At 49.7% G+C, this 19365-nt stretch overlaps 1 protein-coding gene across 4 annotated transcripts in view; it reads left to right on the forward strand.

Moving 5' to 3' along the window:
* Nucleotides 1-19365, forward strand: part of TEKT3 (tektin 3) — an 84285-nt gene that overhangs the window by 40959 nt on the left and 23961 nt on the right. Inside the window, exon 1 of one of the 4 annotated variants that reach the window (XM_069798904.1) lies at nucleotides 1333-1612. The exons of 2 other annotated variants lie outside the window; for them this stretch is intronic. The gene's annotated coding sequence lies outside the window, so the exon portion shown is untranslated. Of the gene's footprint in view, nucleotides 1-1332; nucleotides 1613-2003; nucleotides 2086-19365 lie in introns of those variants that run through there. One more of the 4 variants, XM_069798905.1, reaches the window with a different exon arrangement.

The raw sequence follows: 19365 nt of genomic DNA on the forward strand, positions 1-19365 counted from the left end.
TGAATTCCAGGCGAGCCACCTCGCCTTCCCTCCCCATCCCTTCTGTGCACCATTGCCTGGGGCTGACACAGCTTTTCTTGAGGACAGAAGTCTCCTGAGGGCTATAGGTGCCTCACCCTGGGCAGCAGGACCCTCTGCAAGCTCCCAGCTGAAAGCCACTGCATGTTTTCTAATATTTCTCTTGGTGGGGTTGCACCTCTGATCTTGTGGCTGGCAACAAGTGGGAGTGAATGCTGACTGCAGATTCTTTTATAATTTGCCTGAGGTCATCTTAGATGGGGTTGTGATGCCTGCTCCTTTCCTTTGTGATAAATCAGGGGCTCCCTGCTGATGTTGGTGAGGGCGTGGGTATCCCAACAGCAGCAAGACCAACTTCTCCTGCCCAGGGCTTTTCCTTGGCCCTCCAGGATGACTGAATATCTGCCCCATATGTAACCTCTGGCCATTAAGGAGGGTCTCTGCCTCCCATTTGCAGCATGCCACTCTGCTGTTGTCCAGGCATGACACCGAGGTACTTGCAGAAACTTTGCTAGGGCTGGTTGGCTTGTAAGGTTGTTGGTGTTTCCTGGGCCTTTCAGGCTCCAGCTCTCTGCATTTCATCCCTTTTCTTTCACTTTTGCTTCTTTGTTTTTATATTTCTTTGCATCTGAGATCTAAAAGGGTGACTCCCAGCTGAGGAAAGCTTGCAAGGACATAATCCAGGCCTTTAGAAAAAGCAGTCATTAAATGTCTATGTGCAGTTTCCCCCAAAAGATGTAATGGGCATTGTATTAAGCAGCAGGGTAAAGCAGAATATCTATAGAGCAATATAGCTCTAATCCTACAGAGGCTAAAAATGGGCAGGAAAACGCTCCCAGGGAGTCAGTCCCTGCTGCAAGTCCCAGCAGATAATTGGGTTTTTGCAGCATGCCTTGGGCGTTAATGTTAAGGGAGATTTTGGACCGAGAACTGGGAACAGATCCCAACGCGCTGTAGCCTTCATGGGAACTCCTGGCAAGTACTCGCTCTTCTTGAACACAAAATATTTGCAAGTCCCACTGAGCTGCCTTCCCATGGGGAGCAGCGGTGAGGATGCTGGGCTGTGTGTGTGGATACATCCCTCTCTGCTGGGCTGGACGGGTCTCTACGAGCACCCAGCCCACACGGTTCATGCACTGTAGGGTCACGGAGCCAAATGCCAGAGGTTTTCTCTCTGAAATGCAATCTCCTTATGAAACATGGTTTGTGCGATGGGGGATTGGTTTTCCTGCTGTGACCTGCCAAATGGCAGGGTTTGATCTAGGCAGTGGGCTGGGGAGCAGGCTGTGAGCAGAAGAGGAAAAGGGGCAAATGGCGTGGACTTACCAAGTATATTCTCCTCTGTCCTTGCCCTGGCTGAGGTCCTGCTTTGGTGAAGAGATTTCTGCACCAAACAGTCTGGACTCTCACTTTGTATTAATTTGAAAGAAAAATGTGTGTCTAAATCTCAAAAACAGGCTCCTTAGTGCCTTAATCCCTTCTGAAAGTGGGTCTGGGGTTCTTCTGTCGCTGGTGGGGTGACCTCTCTTCCTTTCCTTTGGCTGTCTGCAAGTCTTGGGTGGCTCCGCAGAGAGGGAGAGCGTGCGCCTCTGAGGTAAAAATGACTTGTCTTTGGAAGGGGTTGAAGCTGGGGATGAATGCCTCACTTGGATGTTGTGGTTGGTTTTTTTTTTTTTTTAACCTGATCTGAAACAAGGAACCCAATTTTGGCCAGTGGTTGGATGCAAACACAGGCTCTGTTTCAAGAGCTGTCCCCGAGAGCATCCCCCGTTTTGCTCAGTGGAAAATTCATTAGCAACACGTTTGATGAATGAAGCTCTGTTACGACACAAACGTTTCAGAAACCAGCAAAGCCCCGTTGGGTTATATAGGATTTTATGACGCTACATAAACATCCAAGAGGGCGAGTGAGCAGGCTGGTGGGTGGTGCTGTCGGTGCGTGGCTGCCGAGCGCGGCTCTGCGCAGCCTTTGCTCTTTTTCCTGTTCCCCTTTTAGACTTCCTGAAGCGCTCGTCGCTGTGGCAGCAAGGGCAGTTTGGGCTGCAGAGCTTGTGAATGAGCACTTTGGTAAGGAACGGGAGGGTGGGAGAGCCCGGGTGGGCTGCACACGCACACACACGTAGCGTGGGCAGGTGTCCTGCTGCCTCCCGCGTAGCCCCCGACCATAGCCTCCCCGCTGTTCCAGTCCCAGGCTGCTCCTGAGCAGCTCTTCTGATGCTTGGGGGGTGTCTCCAGTTTGTTTCTGACTTTTTGGGCTTTGACCTCATGCCTCTACGGTTTTGCTTTCAGGTTCCAACCAACTTGGATGAAATTTTTTTCCAGACTTTTTTTTCACCAAAGTTTCCTCATGTTAAGGGGAACAGAATCTGGGGTCTGAATTCTTTGCTTTCCCAAACAATTAGTTTCATATTGACTTAAGCACAAATATGCTCTCTGCAATCCAGTGTAAAGACCTGTGGAGCCAACAGCTCCTTCAAAGTGCTTTGCAGTGTTAAAATGAAGGACTAGACCCTGTGTCCTGCCCTGATGCTTGTGAGCAGCTACTCAAGTGCATGATCCTGAAGCTACTGAACACCAGCCCAGTGTCAGAATAGGTCATCGGGGCTCCTTGTGTAGTGGCACTCATCAGCTGAGCGAGGTTGACACGTCAACATGAGAAACAAGTGCCTTTCCCCCAAGGCAGTGGGCTCTGCATCGTGCAGGGGACTGCTCTGGGCCATGCCAACCTGGTTTGCTGATGGCAGGTTTGCGTTTCTGAGCTTAGCTGCTCTCGGCAGCGTTTGCCTCTGGCCCTGGCAGCGCTGAGCACGCTGGTCGCATTACCCCGACCTTCTCGCATTACAGGGCTTTTTTTCCCTGGGAGCTATAAAAAGCCTGTAGTGAAATTAAAACCACAACGTAGCTCCTGACTTTGCTGGAGGGGTGTTTCTTTTCCTTTTTAAATGGAGCAGAGGATAAGGAGAAGGGATGTACGTGGCAGTGCAAAAGGAGTGTGTGTGTGTGTGCATCAGAGGGAACGAGGCTGTTGGGGCTGTGTCTGTCTGTGTTTGACTCCTGGGCTCTCACCACCAACTCCCCGGGGGATGTGTCTCCTTATTTAGCAGAGTGCCTAAAGTTAGGCAAGATAAATCTGGCCCACTGAGTCATTTAAGACCAAACTTCAAGTGTGACATAAGCAGAGACCCTCAGAGGTACTCCTGGGTGGATATTCTCCAGCCGTGCTTCCCTGGGCATGAGGCATTGCCAGTCCAGATTTTACTGCATCTGCAGGGTATTTATGGGCAGAAGGGGCCCCTGCCTGTGTGGGACACTTTGTCACCGCTTCTCTGCAGCTTCTGATGCCTCCCTCTTTCCCTTCCCGTCTGCTGATGTTTGTCCATTGCAGAGGTATTTGCAGATGCACATGTTCATGTGTTGTGGATGAGCTCTGGGAAGGTGATGGAGAGCCCTCAGGACTCCTCAGCCCCCCAGGTGTGCGAGCCCCTGCCATCTCAGGATGGTCTTGGTGAGCTGGAGTGGGGACAGCAGGCACACTATTAATAAGGCAGAACATGTAAGGAAGAGGGAGGATACGGCGTGAGGTCCATTGGTAGAAATAGCAAGGGAGAATATAGGAATACACGTCATGTCTTCCAAAGAGTGGTGGGATGCCTTGCCGAGTCCTATGAATTCCCATGTATTTAAACTAGGGCTGTCTCTTGGAAATACCACCCCCCCCCCCCCCCCCCCCAAAAAAAAATCTGAAGTTGAATTGTTGAAAAAGTTTACTAGGATTTTTTTTTTACCCCTTTGGAAAAATGTCATTTTCTTGAAATCTCTCTGACCTGGAAATGTTTTTATCCAGAAGGTTTCTGAGTTTCAGAATAGACTGTCTGAGAGGGAGAGATGGACACCCACTGGTCAGACTGGCCTTGGGACAGGAGCTGCACCCGGGTGTACCCAGCTTTGTGTCCTTTGAGCTGAGGTCTGCCATGCCCACCTTTGTGAGATGTCCACATTGCCCTTAGGTGTTCCTGGGAGGGATGGTGAGGAGGCCTGAAAAGGGTGAAAGACGCCTCAGATTTCACAAAAAAAAACCCTGGAACAAAACCAAGCCTGGGAACTTCATTTTGTTCCCACAGATCATTGTTTCTCAAGCTGTCAGAGCTGCAACACCATGAGATGACCAGGCTCAGGAGGGAAGGACTGTAGATCCCCCTGGTCCACAGTGCTGGGGAAAGATGGGGATTGCCCAAGTAGGAGAGTCTCCTGGAGCAGCCTGGCAGCTTCATGGGTAATGCCCTGCCCCAAGGGATGCCACAGCATCCTCTCACCTTCCCACTGTCTCAGCTCTTGTTTCTCCCTGGGCTGGCAGGACATGGAGGTGCTATGGTGGCAGGTTTTTCTCACTTCTCCTTTGCGGACCCTCTTTGACACCTCTTTTGCCTAGCTGTGACCTCTCAGTGGTGGCAAGTATCCCTCTGCTCACCCGCTCCCTGGAGCGTGCTGTACTTTGCTTGCAGCTATTGTTCCAGCTGCGTCCTGCCAGCACAACCCAAGGCACAGCTTCATGAATCACCACCCGGCCCTTTGCGTGGAATGAATTTAACTGTCGCCATCCATCGCAGGGAGATGTGACCTTTGAGGAGGCTTTGTGGGTGGGCAGCGATGCCCTGCGGAGAATGGCATGCCCTGCTGACACTCCAGCGTGCACTGTGCCTTCTGGCTTCAAACCCCCGGACACCTCCGGGAGCTCTTGCTGTTCCTGGCCTCTCTGTTCCTGCTGCTGCAAGCACAGCAGAGGGAAACCTCATGTCTGGCAGCACAGGATTTATATGTGCATCCTGCACGGGGCCAGGGCCAGCTGGGGTGAGAGATTATGGTGAAAGTTGTTTGCTGGGAAATGCAGAATACCGTGCATCTTGTGCGTTTCTGCACAGGCTTTTCACTTAAAAATAATTCCCAGTCTTGCTAAGCCATGTGTCTCTTTCCTACAGAAAGACAGAAGTCTGCAGCAGAGATTTTGTCAGAGTAATTTGCCTCCAGCTATGGCCTTGGTTACATCCCCCGAGCACCACCAGTGGTAGCCTAGCTGTGTAGTGCCATTGCTTGCTCCCGTGTGAAACTGCCTTCATGCCTGTCTCCTCTGCTAGTGAATGCCACCATGGGCTGGAGGCCATTGGTCTAAAATCAGTCCCTAAACCAGAGAGCATGTGGAAAATTCAGGTGACAGTCAAATGGAAAAGATACCAACTAAATGTTTGAGAAATATGGGTATCAGCTGGTATAGCTGGGTCATACAGCAATGTGCTGCATAGGACTGACTGGGCTTCCAGCTGGAAAACCTGGGTAATACATGGGATACAATAATTTATTTAGACAGTAAATACTGGTTATTCAAGATGTACACAGGGAACAGGGTGGATGCTCTCCACCCTTTTACTCTTTTCCTCTTTGAGAGCCTGAATCAATACAGGCTGTGCCCTCATCAGCTTGCAGGTAGCCCCTCATTGCTGTATCTGCTCTTGAAGGCAAAGGCTTCAAAGACTGGTTCCACACAAGCTGAGCCCCTGGTTTGCAATAATGGCAGTGTTACAGCTGTTATAAAATACAGTATACTCACACTGTTGTTCACCTATTTGATTTTTCTCCTTCTAAAGAAGGGGAGGAGAAGTGAATAACAAGCACTATGAAAACTCGTGTCACTTGGTGAGGTCGGAGAGACTGGAAGGTGTAATGTTGAATGAAAATGTGTGGTTCTTGAGTGTAAGGGCAAATCTGTGTGGACGCAGCCCTTGGTAAAGTCTGGGGTGGAAGTGAAAGATGCTTCTTTTAAAATTAAATCAGTGCTTTTCACCTGCAATGTAAATTTTGGAAAGGGTCTCTTTTCAGTAGTCTGAAGCTAAGGACATTGTTGTCTCCAGTGTTGTGGGATTTCCAGTGGGCAGGTTGTGCCTCTGGGGCCATTCTTGACAAATTCAGCCTTCTCTGAGCTGTGCTTTGTCTTTCCATCCCATCACTTTTGAGCTCTGTTTGTGCTTAGGACCTGGCTGATCTGGGGAAGGGATGTGTAGATGTTCAGAGGGATGCTGAAGGACAGGGACTGAGCCTTAGAAGTTGAGACCCACTTCTTATTTGTGTCTCTTCATTTGTGGCATCCAAGGGCTTGTTGTCCTGCTATGCTCCACTAAACCTTTTCATCTGGTTTCTCTTCCTTTTTTCCTATAAAAAGTTTTGAGGGGATCAGCTGGAGATATCCCAGCATGGTATTGGGGGGTCTGGAGAAGTCCCCAGATGCTTCAGGGGAGCTCAAAGTGGGAGATGTTTTGAGAGCCATTACTGAACCAGTTCCTCTGCATGGAGCTAGGGGGAGGTACCGTCTTTCAGATGAGATAAAATCAAAGTCCTTGTGACCCTTAAAAATTCTAAGATGCTTTTTGCAAGAATAGAGATTTTAAGAGCATTTTTATGGCCAAATGCTTGTACACCTTCCTAGTAACTTTTGTCCCAGCTATCGGTGTCCTGTAGCATTATAACATCTGCTGCTTCTTCCCCAGAGATGGCTGTGCTTTCTTTAGCACTGTGTGATTGTTGCAGGCGAGATACTATATTCAGTACCTTTCAAGCAATGGAACCTTTGGGATGAGAGGCATTAATTATGTAAATGACAGTGGTGGGGGATTTTCATGGACAGGAGCAAGTGATACACTGAGGACTTCCCATATGTATCGCCCACACGTGCTGCTCCAGTTCCTGCCCTGGCTTCCTTATGTCAAGTGAAAGGGTTGGTCTGACAGCAAAGAGGTTTGGAAAAAATCCATCCTGGGGGGAACCCCCACACTGGTGCAGGGTGGAGATGCTGTACCTGGCACTGTGCTCCATGCCCGGCCTGGCTGGCAGGCAGGGAAAGTGTTTTGTAGTGGGCAGTGCTGCCTGTGGGCAACTCCTCAGGATCCTGTTGTGGCCTTCCGAGCAGAAAAGGGCAAGCAGAAGCGAGATGATTTTCTTGGCCCAAGACATGCTGTGAGTCCAGGATTCTCTCTAGAAATGCGAAATCTTTTGCTTTTGCCTCAGTGCAGTTTCATTTTAATCTCTGCAGGAGAACAAGTGACTGAAACAATTGGCACAAAGCATTTAGAAGATGTTGCCATGCACTACAGAAGAACCAACACTTAATACATTAGTCCCATCATCCCTCTGTTGAAATGAAAGCATCTCCCAACTGGTGTTGGACTGCTGTCATAACACTTGAATGCCAGCCAGTCTCACCACCTCACTCTTGCAGGCAGCTAGTTTTGATGCGTGGGGTTTCTTTGCAAGCACAGAGATGTGAGGAACTCACTCAAGAGTGCAGGTGGTGGGAAATGGACCATGAGCTCCCGTGGGAGCTGCATGGGTGTGGGATGCACCGAACTGGAGCATCGATGCTGGGGGGAGCTGGCGTAAGCAGGCATGATGGGAGAGGTGGCCGCAGCATGCTTGGCTGAGCGGGGAGGGCAGCTCTGAAGACCGGGACTCCCCCACCCTGGTATATTTTTGTTTCCTCTTCCCCATGGTAAAACTTATTTTCCTTCAGAAACCTGCATTTCACCATGCATGTGTTTTTAATTGCATGCATGTGATGAAGAAAACAACCAGAGGTGTTATGTATCACAGCCTAATTCATGCCCCGCCCCCCCTTTTTTTCTTTCTTTTTTTTTTTGTTGTAGGGCTGCTGCTCCACACCTAAGACTTCTTGGCTTTGATTTTTCTCTTTCATGAATCGCGTCTCAGGGGAGGAAACTGTTGGATAATACAATGATTTGTTTTGGCAGTTGCCTGCGGGTGCTGGCCCTCCAGCCTTCCTGAATATGTTCTCGGATGTGAACTGCTCAGCCCAAAGGGTCAGCAGGGCCTTGATCTTTAACCTTAATAAAAACCTGGTTGAAATAACAGTAAGCAAAGGAACCAGCTCACTGGTGTTTGCTGTGCTCTGCCAGCTCTGAAATGCAGACAGAGGCCAGCACCAAGCCACCTCCTCCAAGGGAGACCTTGTCTCCAAAGCTGGGGTTCCTCATGCCTCGAGGTCCACCACTGCCAAACCCCGCAGCCAGGACGCGGTGTTTGCCCTCTGCTCAGGAAGGAGCCTTTGCCCACAGGCTATCGCTCTGCAATAGCTACAAAGCCACGCTGAGTGTTTCTTGGTAGCAAACACAAAAAACGCCGTAATTTCTCATGACCCCCAGTTTGTAACAAAGCTGGGTCCTGTCCGTGTGGAGAGGATCAAATCCTTTTGTAAACAGTTGTTGTCATTACTACTCTAAGCCCTGTTATCGCAGTATGGGACAGCAGAAGCCCATAACAGCGTCCTTTCCCCAACCCCTGTCGCTGTGCGCGGCTGCCCTGTGACTTTGGGGTGCCTGAGCACAAGGAGCTGGAAGAGGAAAGTATTTCGTCTATCCAACCCTGCAAGAACAGAAACCTCCTCCAGAGAAATCCCACCTGTCCTAGCTTCCTCTGCCCTGCATGGTGCAAAAATAAGACACCTAAACTTTAATAATATTCAGAGTTCCCATCCATAATCTTTTTGCAGCCCTTTGTGGGGTGGATGCGGGATCCCCTGTGCCCCTACCTCGCAGCACCGGGGACGGGGGTAACGGGGACAACTCGCACTTGTTTCAAGAAGCAGAGGTCTGTCAGTACGAGCTGGGAGCCTCCCCGAGATGCTGCATGACTAAGACTTTTATAATGCTGCCCACGCCCCAAGACAGTGTTTTAGGGCTAATCAACTACAGGTAAAATATTTAGACGCTTCCCTCCCAGGCAGGGGGGGTCTGGAGGGACCAGCCAAGGCCGTGCATGGGCTGGTCCTTGCTGGGAGCGGCGGGTTGGTGTCACTGAGGGTAATGCAGGGATGCTCCCCAGGGAGTGCCACCGCCTTCGGTGCAACCCGCGCCCTTCCCTTGGGGTGCGCCGGGAGCGTCACCGCGCCGGCTGCGCTCTCCTGGTGATACTCGGGGGGGGGCTGGGCTTTATGCTGGGGCTCCGTCTCTGATTACCCCAATAAATCGCTTATCTGTTGGTATCAGCCTTGTAAAGACTGCAAGTATCTGTCCCACTCCCAAACATTTCTATCTGGGAGGTTTCTGTTGGTTTTGGGTTACTGATCCCATAGATGGCATGCGTGCTATTATTGTGCTGCTTCTATACAGAGATGAAAATAATTTGATTCAGCTATTCAAAATAACATTATTGGCTACAGAAAATTCAGAGCTAGTTAAATGTGACTATTACTCCATTCAAAAATGTTTTGATAAAAAATTATTTGAGGGGGGGCTGAAGAGATACAAGATTTAAGTCAGAAGAAAGCTCTCTGTGGTTTTTTTCCTTGCCTATTTATCTGTGGAGGTTTTTTAAAGGTGTTTTCACTGTGTTGCATAAAGACCACTCCAGAAAGCCCTGGTGCAGTTAGCTGAAAATCCCTGGTATTGACTCTGATGGTGCAAGGCTGGGCCTAAGGCAATTGCCAATTCTTATTAGAGCCTTTTCCCCTCCACAAGACCCAGACTGATGCTCACTGACAACCTTGGAGCTAAACTCAATTTTGACAGAAACCACTGGTGCAAAACGCACAGAGTTCAGCAAGCTGTTTCTGAATCTGCAGCAGCTTTTGGGACTGGGTTGCTCTTACTTCTGGACTTGTCTCTGCCCTCATTTGCATTTTGGTCAGCTAGAAAGGGCTTGCACAAAAATCTGCTTGCTGGCAGTACAACACCCACAGGCAGCTTCGAATAGCATTGATTCAGATACTAACTGCAGGCAGCCTGCTGCCTGCCAGGGCATTGCCTGCAATTGCAGCCCTGTGATGGATAGCAAAGTAGAGTGTAAGTGAGTTAAGAAAAGCAAGAACATAATTAAATAAAATCAGTGGCATAATTAGATCCGTTCTGAGTGAATAGACTTCTGGATGCCAGTCTGCATCCTACGGCCATGCTTTGGGTGCTCACCCCCTTTTTGTGAGCACACAAGAACCCACCTGAAAAACGAGGGTGCAAAAGGGGTGTGCACCTGTATGCTATGGCCATCACAGACCACTTATAAAGGTAGCTTAATTTTTTTCCCTAAACAGGGAAATCCTGTTGTTACATGACTGAATAGCTCCATGCATGGATCCTCAGCCCTACCTTTAGATGTCACCCACTGTGCCAACACCTGAGACATGCCTATGGGGACAGCATTGTTCTTCTGTTTCCCATACATCAGCATTAGATGAACTTCCCTCCTTGACAACTGTTTTAAGGTCAACGTGTTGCTTATGCCATGCATGGGATTCAGTCATGAGTGATGGCTGTGACCCCAGGCAGCAGTGGCTACACAGGACCTGTAACGTTCCCAAAGCCTGGGAAAGTCCAAACCCCTCTGAAATGGCCTTCAGCTTCCTGGTGGTGATGGTGGTTGTTAAGCTTTGGTGCAGCAAAGTCTTTAAAGGCACGTTGGAGACAACAGCATTAAAGTGATGCTCTCACGTAGCTGGTTGAAATGTGGGTGACGCTTCAGGGCTGCAGCTGTGTGCTGGGCAGCGTCCAGGGGCTGCTTTCATTCTTCCTATGAAAGACCGGTGTTAGGGACCGCTTGGCACAGCCCAGGTGATGAGCTCACATATCCAGGTTGACCTCAGTGCTACTTTGGGTTGGCAGAGACCTTTCAGCCTATCTCTGTGCCATGGAGGGACATGTGAATCATGTAGGGACAGCCAGGGTGCATCTCCGTGAGTGTTACTGAGGGCCTTGCCCTTACTACTTTCTCTTATTTTGCTTGTTACGCACCACCGTCATCCCTGGAGAAGGTCGTGGCTGGAAGCCAAGGTGGCCCACCATGTGTGGCTCCCGGGGTGGAGCTGTGAGCCCTGTGCCCTGACCCGGCTGACATAGTACACCTGAGTACCTTGAAGAAGCTGTTTCAATGCAAAACATGTCTGCTTTTGCTCTGGAGACAGAGATCTCTCCCCATATAAAGTGGGAATTGTGCTACTGATTTGCTGGAGGGTCTGCTGCTGAGAAGCACGGGCAAGGAATGACACAGAGTTTACCAGTGTCTGTGTTTTCGGGTGGGTTGAGTGGGTGGATGCATGCTTGGCACTTGGCTGTGTGTGTGTCAGAGGGGAGGGTGGTACAGGGTTTGCACCTCCCAGCGGAAGAAAAAACCCCTTTTTCACTAATACTGTAGGTAAGTAGAAGCCAAATACGGGTCTTTTTAACCAGAGCATCTTCAGTTACACTAGGAGTTTGGGCTTTTTAATATTTTCGACCCTGAAGTGCATTTCTACATGCTTTCCATTGGGGATTCCTAAGCGTTCTGCAGATGATCTCTCTCCAGCCTCTGGAGGCAGGGCTCTGTGTTAGCAGCTCAGAACCCCCCCGGCCCTTTGCCTGATCTCATCTCTGCAAGCAGCTCCACTTACACCAGAGACTGGTTCTGCTGGGCACAGTGGGAGTCCCGCTGTGTTTGTTGTCAAATAGATGTGTTGAGTGCATGGCAGGACTGGGACCTCCTGCACCCATCAGATAAAGCAGTGCACTGTGCTCGTGGGAGGGTGCTGCCTTATGTGATGACATTAAATGCACAGAGGGAAGAAGTATTTCTGATTTAGCTACCTCAGAGCTGGATGTCTCATCCATGCTACCCTTCTGGACTCACTTTATAGTCACTGGAAGGAGACTGGTACCTCTATCCATTTCTTAGACACCTACCAAGTGTCTCCTGGTGGACACTACCAGGATGGGAAAAGTTGGGGACTGGGCCACCAGCTGACACGTGAGGCTTCACTGCAGGTGGCCCAAGGTAGGAGAGGGGAACCCCACTGTTCCATCAAGGGCTGGCTAGGCAGGGATCTGTCCCTATGGAGCCCCATGTCATCTCTCCCTCCCCAGCACAGCTGTGGATGCTCCCCCATGCTTTGCCGCCGTGTCCTCCTCATGTTCCCAGAGTTGTTTCACTGGCAGAGGCAGCATCCCGAGCCTGCTTTCGGAATGCCATCCATCATCCCCCCACACTGGCTTGGGTTTTTCGGCAGGAGTATGGGGCTGGAGGCTGGGACAAGGGATGCCTCTTCTTTTGGGCCCCGGGGCTCTGCAGGAATGCGCTAATTGCTGCTGGAACAAAAGCTGCTTCTGTGCGGTGCTGTGCAGGGCTGTGCTGATCCTTCCCAGGCCCCGTGCAAACGCTCCCAGCGGTTTCTGCTATGTGCTCTGCAGACACTCCTAGCATATTTGCAAAGGACTTAGATTTATCTTTTCTCGTGCTGTTCTACTTAAAAGGCATATTTGGGGCATGCCAAGAACTTGCCTGGAAAAAGCATTTCCTCCTCTTCCCCTTCTCAAATACAGAGGGCTGTTCACTCAAGTCTACCTTGAATAATGCTACCTGAAATTCCAAGGGGTTTTCTTAAGCAAAAATACCCTGTGCTCCCCAGCTATTTACTGCTGTTATGTTTACCAGGCTCCCTGGTGTCTGATGATTCAGCAGCACTCCTTACTCTTAGATTTATTAATTTTTTTTACCTACAGTTTTTGCTGAGGCAGCGTTATTTCCTTTATCTCCGTGCCAGCTCATTTGGGCAGGTTGCTGTGATCCTCCTGGCTCCGTGGCCCGGCGGAGATCATACATAGCAGAGTATGGCTGTGGATGGCCTGAGCAATGGCATAAGCATCCCACAGCCATGTGCTGTGACTTCCCCAGGACCGTGGAACACTTCAGCAGCCTGTTTTAATCCCCAAACACGCTATTTGGGGCAGCAGGAAACAACTTAGTAGCAGCTTTCTGGAAATTAAAGGATGCAAAAAGAAGTTAGGGCAATGCAGTGGCTTTTCCCAGGGAAAAGGAGCAAAATCACGTGCAGGTTGTGGCAAGGACAGTTTAAGTCACTCTGGGAAGTTTGTGCCAAGCATGTTGGAAGTGGCTCCCTTCACCAACACTCAGGTTTTTGCATTGTGGTTCAAAAAGTGGAAGGCACTGGCTGCAGAAAGCCACATATATGGAAATAAAGTGAGTGTGTGCAGGAACCAGAGAGCCAGCCCATGGGTACGTGGTCTGGTGGCTCGGCTGCGTGCGCCCACGCCTGCAGGTCTACTGGGAGGGGACGGGAAGGGGGTGGTTGTGTCCCACAGGCAGAGGGGTCTCTGGGGAGGTGGCTGGGCTTAGATAACAGCAGAGAACTTCTTGATATGGATGAGCTCTCTCTGTGCCAGACCCACCATCCTGGGGCTCTCAGAGCCCCTAGATGCTACTTCAGTTATTAAAAACCGCCTCTGCGCAGAGATGGGCTGCTGAGATTTGAACGTGAGAGTCCTGCATAAACCTCTCACTGCGGTCCCCTTCACTAGGACATGTGTCCTCACTGTGGGGAGGAGGGAGGGTCGGGGTGATGCGCTCTTTTGTTTCTATGTTTAAAAATCCATCACGCCAAAGCAGGGGCCAGGCAGCCACGGCGTGGGGAGTGCTCTGCTGGAAGTGTTTTTCTGTCATTCCTGAAGAGCACGCTGAGCAGGCAGAGGGGAGCTCGGCGTGGCAAAACTCCTCTCTGCACAAAAGGCAAGAGTGACATTGGCTCTGGCATTGCTCCCAAGCCCTTACAGTGTGTTTTGTACATACGCTGGCACTTTATGAGCCCTCAAAATAAGCTGTCTTTAGTCCCGAGATTAGGCTTTATTGCAGGTGGGGCTCATAGCAACGTCTCTGGCCGTGTTTGCCTAACAATGTCCATCACCTTTTTATTTGATTACAATGTTGCCAAAGCGTGGCTATTAGCTTTTACATTTTTCATGCTGTGTGTCAGCTCCCTTTTCTCTTTTTGGAAGCTTTCCAGGGAAGGGTTTAGCTGTTGGGAAGAGCAAGGCTGGGGCACTGCTCCTCATACATCTGACCACATCGCCTTTCAGCAAGCTCCCTGGCACCGCAGTGTGCAGACCTGACTGCGTCCGAGTGAAGTTCTGTGCCAATGTTTCTATTTTCATAGGTTGCTCATAAAAACCCTTGGACATCACGGTCCTCACCTGGTTAAGAGCCATGCCTGGCTTCACGGTGCCGCCCCGCTGGGGCTGTGCTGTTTGTTGCTTTGGGGGCTGTAGGCATCTTTCCACGTGCAGAAAGGCAGAGGCTGCTTTTATCCTGCCTTTGCTGCAAAATGTGATTTTCCTAGAGGCAGTGCAGGATTGGGCCCTGCCTTGCACTCCATCCTTGTCTCCATTTTCAGGCTGGCTGGTCGCCAAGCTAACCTATGTGGGCAATGTGTCCCTGTGAGCTGGCATAGTGCTGCTGCGTTTGGGCTGTACCCAAATCGACCCAACCTTGGAGAGTGGCTCCCAGTTCTCCATTCCCTAGGATTAATGCAGGAATATCTGTCAGCAGCTGCAATAAGTTGCAGAAAACCAAACCCATGCTTAGTTCCTGCAAAAGATAAAGATTTAGCCGCAGGCTGAGAAGGAAGATCTCCCGTGGCTGGGGAAAGGGCAAAGCAGGCACGTCAGTGGGATGGATGGATGGGTTGTGCTGCAGGGCGGTTCCTGGAAGGCACCAGCCTGGCCTGGCTTCGCGCAACCTGACCCTGACAAATGCAGCCTAATGTAATATTTTTTTAAGTGCAACGTCTGGATCTTGCTACTAGGGAGCTTTACAAATGGCCGAGGCTGACAGACAGACACACAGGTCACTATTGAGCCGTCAAGCCTGGGGAGAGCATGTAGCACGTTGGCTGGTGAGAGGGTCCTGGTGCAATGTCTCTGCTGAACTCTGCACCGTTGGTGCCTGGCTGGCTCGGTGATGCTCGACGCAGGGGTCTGGGGTCTGGCACCCTCCGGCAAAATCCCATCTGCCCTAGTGTAGCCCAGGGGAGGGTGCAGACCTGCCTTGTGGCTTACCCCATCCTGCGCACCAGCTGTTGCACAGGTGCTTTTGGAAACATCATTCTTGGGTGTTATGGGTAGCGGGTCTTCTCGTTGCAGAAGAGGCCCATGTTGCGGTCACGGGCAATGGGCTGCCAGGGGTAAAATACACTTGAAAGGCAGCTTGTTTTGGAGGTGGTGAAAAATGTAGCTCTCTGAGTACCAAATATCAATAGTTGCTGGAAAAAAAGAGCATTTTTGTTGTTGCAAAATGGCCTGTAATGCATAGGTCAGTGTGGGATGTTAGGGCCCTCATGGTAGAGGGCAGGGGCAGGAAGACCTGTGCTGTCCTGCAGAAACGAGCTCCAGGGGCCCACCTGAGCCCTGAAGGAGACAACGAGATACCTCCTGGCGCCCTCAAAAGATTTGCCCTCCCCTCTTGTCCATGGAGTGTTTCTGACAAAGTGGCGTTTGCTACTGAAAACCCTTTGAAGGCAGAGCGAGCACCAAGCACCGGGTGCTGTAGAGCAAACAGAAGTAGCATTTTCAGTCACTGCAACTAATTAGCCTGCAGTCCCGCTCCATTCAGAGGTGGCTTTAATCATCTTTTGTATCCTCAGGATCCCAAAGTGCAGCAAATCCCCCTCAATGACTCTGCTCTTTCTGCACTCCCTTCTTCCCCCATGTCTCCTTGTGAAATCAAAGTATTCAAAAGATCTTGTGGGTATGTATATCTATCTATATGTTGATACATACATATTTCTTATCACATTGTATCCAGTACAGTCAAGTCACATAAAAGGCCTATTGCATGTTTTGTTGGCATAGAGAAGTAGAGATTTTGCCCATCAGACCTAGCAGAAGTTAGTTATTTAACCTAGAGTAGCCCATGGAGAAGTGAATGGGGATGAAATTGCTCTAAGCCTCTCAGTAGCCTTTTTGTGCCACCTTTAAGGATTGGAGTATAAGGCTGGAAAAACATGGTATCAGTTTCTGCCTTCATTGCTTACCTGTTGGCACAGCATTTTAATATCAACAAATAAAAGATAGGTGAGGGTGTTTTGGGGATGAGTAGGATGGGAGTATCTCAGTTACTAAAGCCACTGAAAAATTATTCTCAGTCTAACTTTCCATATGAAAAAGCAGGTTAATTGAACTTGAGCCATGTAGTAGAAATGTGCTGATTCCAACAACATTTTCCAGCAGCAAAAAAGAAGTTGAAATATTTTGTTTGGACAGTATCAAAACTCCAGCAGAAGCAGAATGTTTCTGTTCTGTCACTTAAATTAATTTCATGTAATGTAGGCTGTAAATTTTAATACTATATTGTCTTTATAGATTGTATAATTCCACACGCATGTAGTGCATAATTTAAGAAATGCATAGGAACAAAAGGCATAATGAAAAGAGTCACTGAAGTGAAACACTGTAATGGCCCTAAATTGATTGCTGGGAGGAAGTGTTGTTTCTTGGCAAACACAAGAATTCTAGCTTTTTATGCAGAATCAGAATCAATCTCTCCCTTAATGTCAGGATTTCCCAAGTAATGGAAATTGCAGCTCCCGGCCAGCTCTGCTCAGGATGTAGTCTGCATTAATTATTCATCGGAGTCAGATATAATGGGAGATAACTTAGAGGAAACCCAAGGAGGGATAACACCACTGCTTTAATGTCATGTCACATCCCCAGGCTGGGCATGGAGCAAAGGAGGATGCCCGTCTCACAGTGCCTGGGGATGGACGGTCATGGTCTGCTAGTGGAGGGGGCGGTGGGTGTCTCAGACCCTGCAGGCCTGGAGGATGCTGTAGCTCTGTGCGTTCATAGAGACCCAGTTTGAACGCTACAAAACCCTGACGTGGGCTGAAGAGCCCAACAGCTCGTCGTGGCTCTTGGCTCTGCCTTGCAAATGTTCAGCCTGCGGCTGCTAAAGCAATAACGGGGCTGCTGCTGCCAGAAGCCAGAATCAGCTTTCGTTTGCTTCGTTTAGCAAAATACTGAAATCCTCGTAGAGTGTGCGTGCGTACAAGTGAGGTAGCAGCAGTTCATGCTGGTTTGCATGGGGGACCCCTGGCAAGATGTGCGTGGTGGTTACTCATCTTGGCTGAATGTTGTCCAGTGATGGGGAGCATGCAGGAGGTACCCACAGCCTCAGTGTGCTTGTCCTGCACTGGGTCTCGCCAGCACCTGGTGAGAAAGAGGCAGTAGCAAGAATTTATTTTCAAGGTTTCCAGAAAAATTGCTGCACTGGCATTCCTGTTGGAAAGGGAAAACGTGGAGGAGGGTAGGAGTGAGAGCCCAGGGCCCCCCTGGTACTGCACAGGCCCAGGGCTTTGCTGGGGCCAGGCAAGCCCCAGCTGCCACGTTACAGGATGGGTGCTGAGCCAGCTGCACGGGGACCAGAAGAGGCTTCTGTGAAGGAAACACGGCAGTTTGATACAGTCCCTGTGCAAACAGAGCTGCTTCCTTGGTCCAAAACTTGCTGCCTCCAAGTTTCTGCCATGTAATTTCATCTAGCTATTTCAAAGGAAGGTTTCATTACCAGCTAATTTGATTTTATAGTAAGTGCTGAGATATTTGGGTTTGTTCCTTTCAAGTCCCAGGATCTGGGAGTCCTGTGGCTACCTCAGCATCTCAGCTGCTGTATAAAACTAGCGACCTTTCCAGGCACTTGGAATAATAGACTTGAAAGGCAAGGCGAACACATATTATTTTATACAGTTTTCCAGAAATCCTATTGCATTGTTATCTGTGAAAAGCCACATTTATTTTGGCATTCGAGACACCTTTGAGCATCTAGGATGTAGCCCTGGGGGCAACCTGCATTAGGAAGGAAATGTGCATTTCATCCTCGGTTTAAGCTTTGAGTGGTGTTATGCAGAAGGAACAGAGTTGCCTTATTGCCCCAGGATGGGGTAGGAGAGCCCGGAGGCTGCAGTGCCTGAGCCTGTGACAGCGTAGTACAGCCTGGAGGGAAAAGCAGTTGGTGGACTCTTTCCTCCAGCCTCCTGCCTGATCTCTGCAGAGGGCAGGGGACCTCTGCCGGGGCAGCAAACACTGCCGTAAAGCCAAGAGATGTCCCCAGGGTCCACTCCCAGCTCTGCCTGGGAGCTGCTGCTATCAGATTCACCCACTCGCAAGTGATTCCTGGTCGGAGTGATAATTGCATGAGAACTGTTCTGGTAATTCCACAATAAACTTGTAGTCACCTTGAAAAAATAGCCTCTTTTGCATCAGCAGTACCTTCCCAAAAACTTTTCAAGGAGGAAAACAATTTTGAGTTTCTAATAAAGGTCTCCAACATCAGCTGAGCAGGTTTTGTTTTAAGTTTTCTTCTCCACAAAAGTTTCCATTGTGTCCAAAAGCTGTTTTCTGTCAAAAAAGGTTTTGATGGAAAATATTTTACTAAACCTATTTGAAGCTGATACAAAGCGTTGCCAAGAAAGAGGGAATGAATAAACCCTGTGGCAGCTACTCGGCACATTAAAGGACATATCACCCGACTTCCCAGAGCCTCAGGAGGGTGGTTGGGTGGTCCTGGTGCTGGGGCAGTGGGGCAGGGCATGTCACAGCCCCTGGTAAAAGTTAAGCTAACAAATAAATCTGCTTTACTCAGCAGCCAGAATATAGCCTTCAAACTGGGATGAAGCTTTCTAAATATCGTTTGGCATGTTTTCTTTAAAGGAAGGAAGGATCTTAATTCCAGCATTCCAACCCAAAATAGACATCTCTAAGAATAGCCCTTCCCCATTGCGGGGCAGGATACCGTCAGGAGGAAAAAGGGTCGGGGGAAACGAGAAGTGCTTTCCCTAAATAGCCAGACTGTAATTGCAAAGTGATGGATTTCAGCTCTGACTGCGGATGATTGCCCCTGGAGCATCCAAGAGAGTTGAGGTGGCTTGGAGCTGCCAACAGCCCCTTGGATGGGGACCGGAGCAGCTCACCAGCTCCTTGGGTTGATGGAGCTGTTCCTTAGAGACCTGCCAGCCATCCTGCAGTGGACACGCATTGGCATCCTCCTCCACCCTGCTGCTGTCAGAGCCCATCGTGCAGCCGGGGACGGTGCATACCCACAGCGCTGCATCCCGGAGCAAGGAGAGGATGCCCCAGCCGTGCTCGGTGTGTCCTGGCAGAGAGAAGCGAAGGTGTCCCGTGGAAAAAATTAGGTTGGGCGGCATGACCTACTGAAGTCTCTTCCACTGTGAGTTATGCTATATTCAGGGGCTACCAAGCTGGAAGGCTTTTGTGTGTGGCTGTGCATGTCTGGGGTAGGGAGGACTTTTATTCCTGTCTCTTTGGGTTTAAAAAGTGCAATAATGCCGGAATACCCCAAGTCCCATGAAATTCAAAAGAGATTGAATGGATGGAGTCTGTAGTCCCACCCCCTTTTCCCTAGACAATATAGGTTTGCATCACTTGAACAGTTTTGACTTTAATATTCCCCTTTTGGGGGTCACATTTTGTATGCAAATACGAGGTTTAGAGAGGAATCTTGGAGCGAGAGATGAGTTTC

Source organism: Haliaeetus albicilla, chromosome 12 (genome assembly GCF_947461875.1).
Source record: "Haliaeetus albicilla chromosome 12, bHalAlb1.1, whole genome shotgun sequence".
Classification (NCBI taxonomy): domain Eukaryota; kingdom Metazoa; phylum Chordata; class Aves; order Accipitriformes; family Accipitridae; genus Haliaeetus; species Haliaeetus albicilla.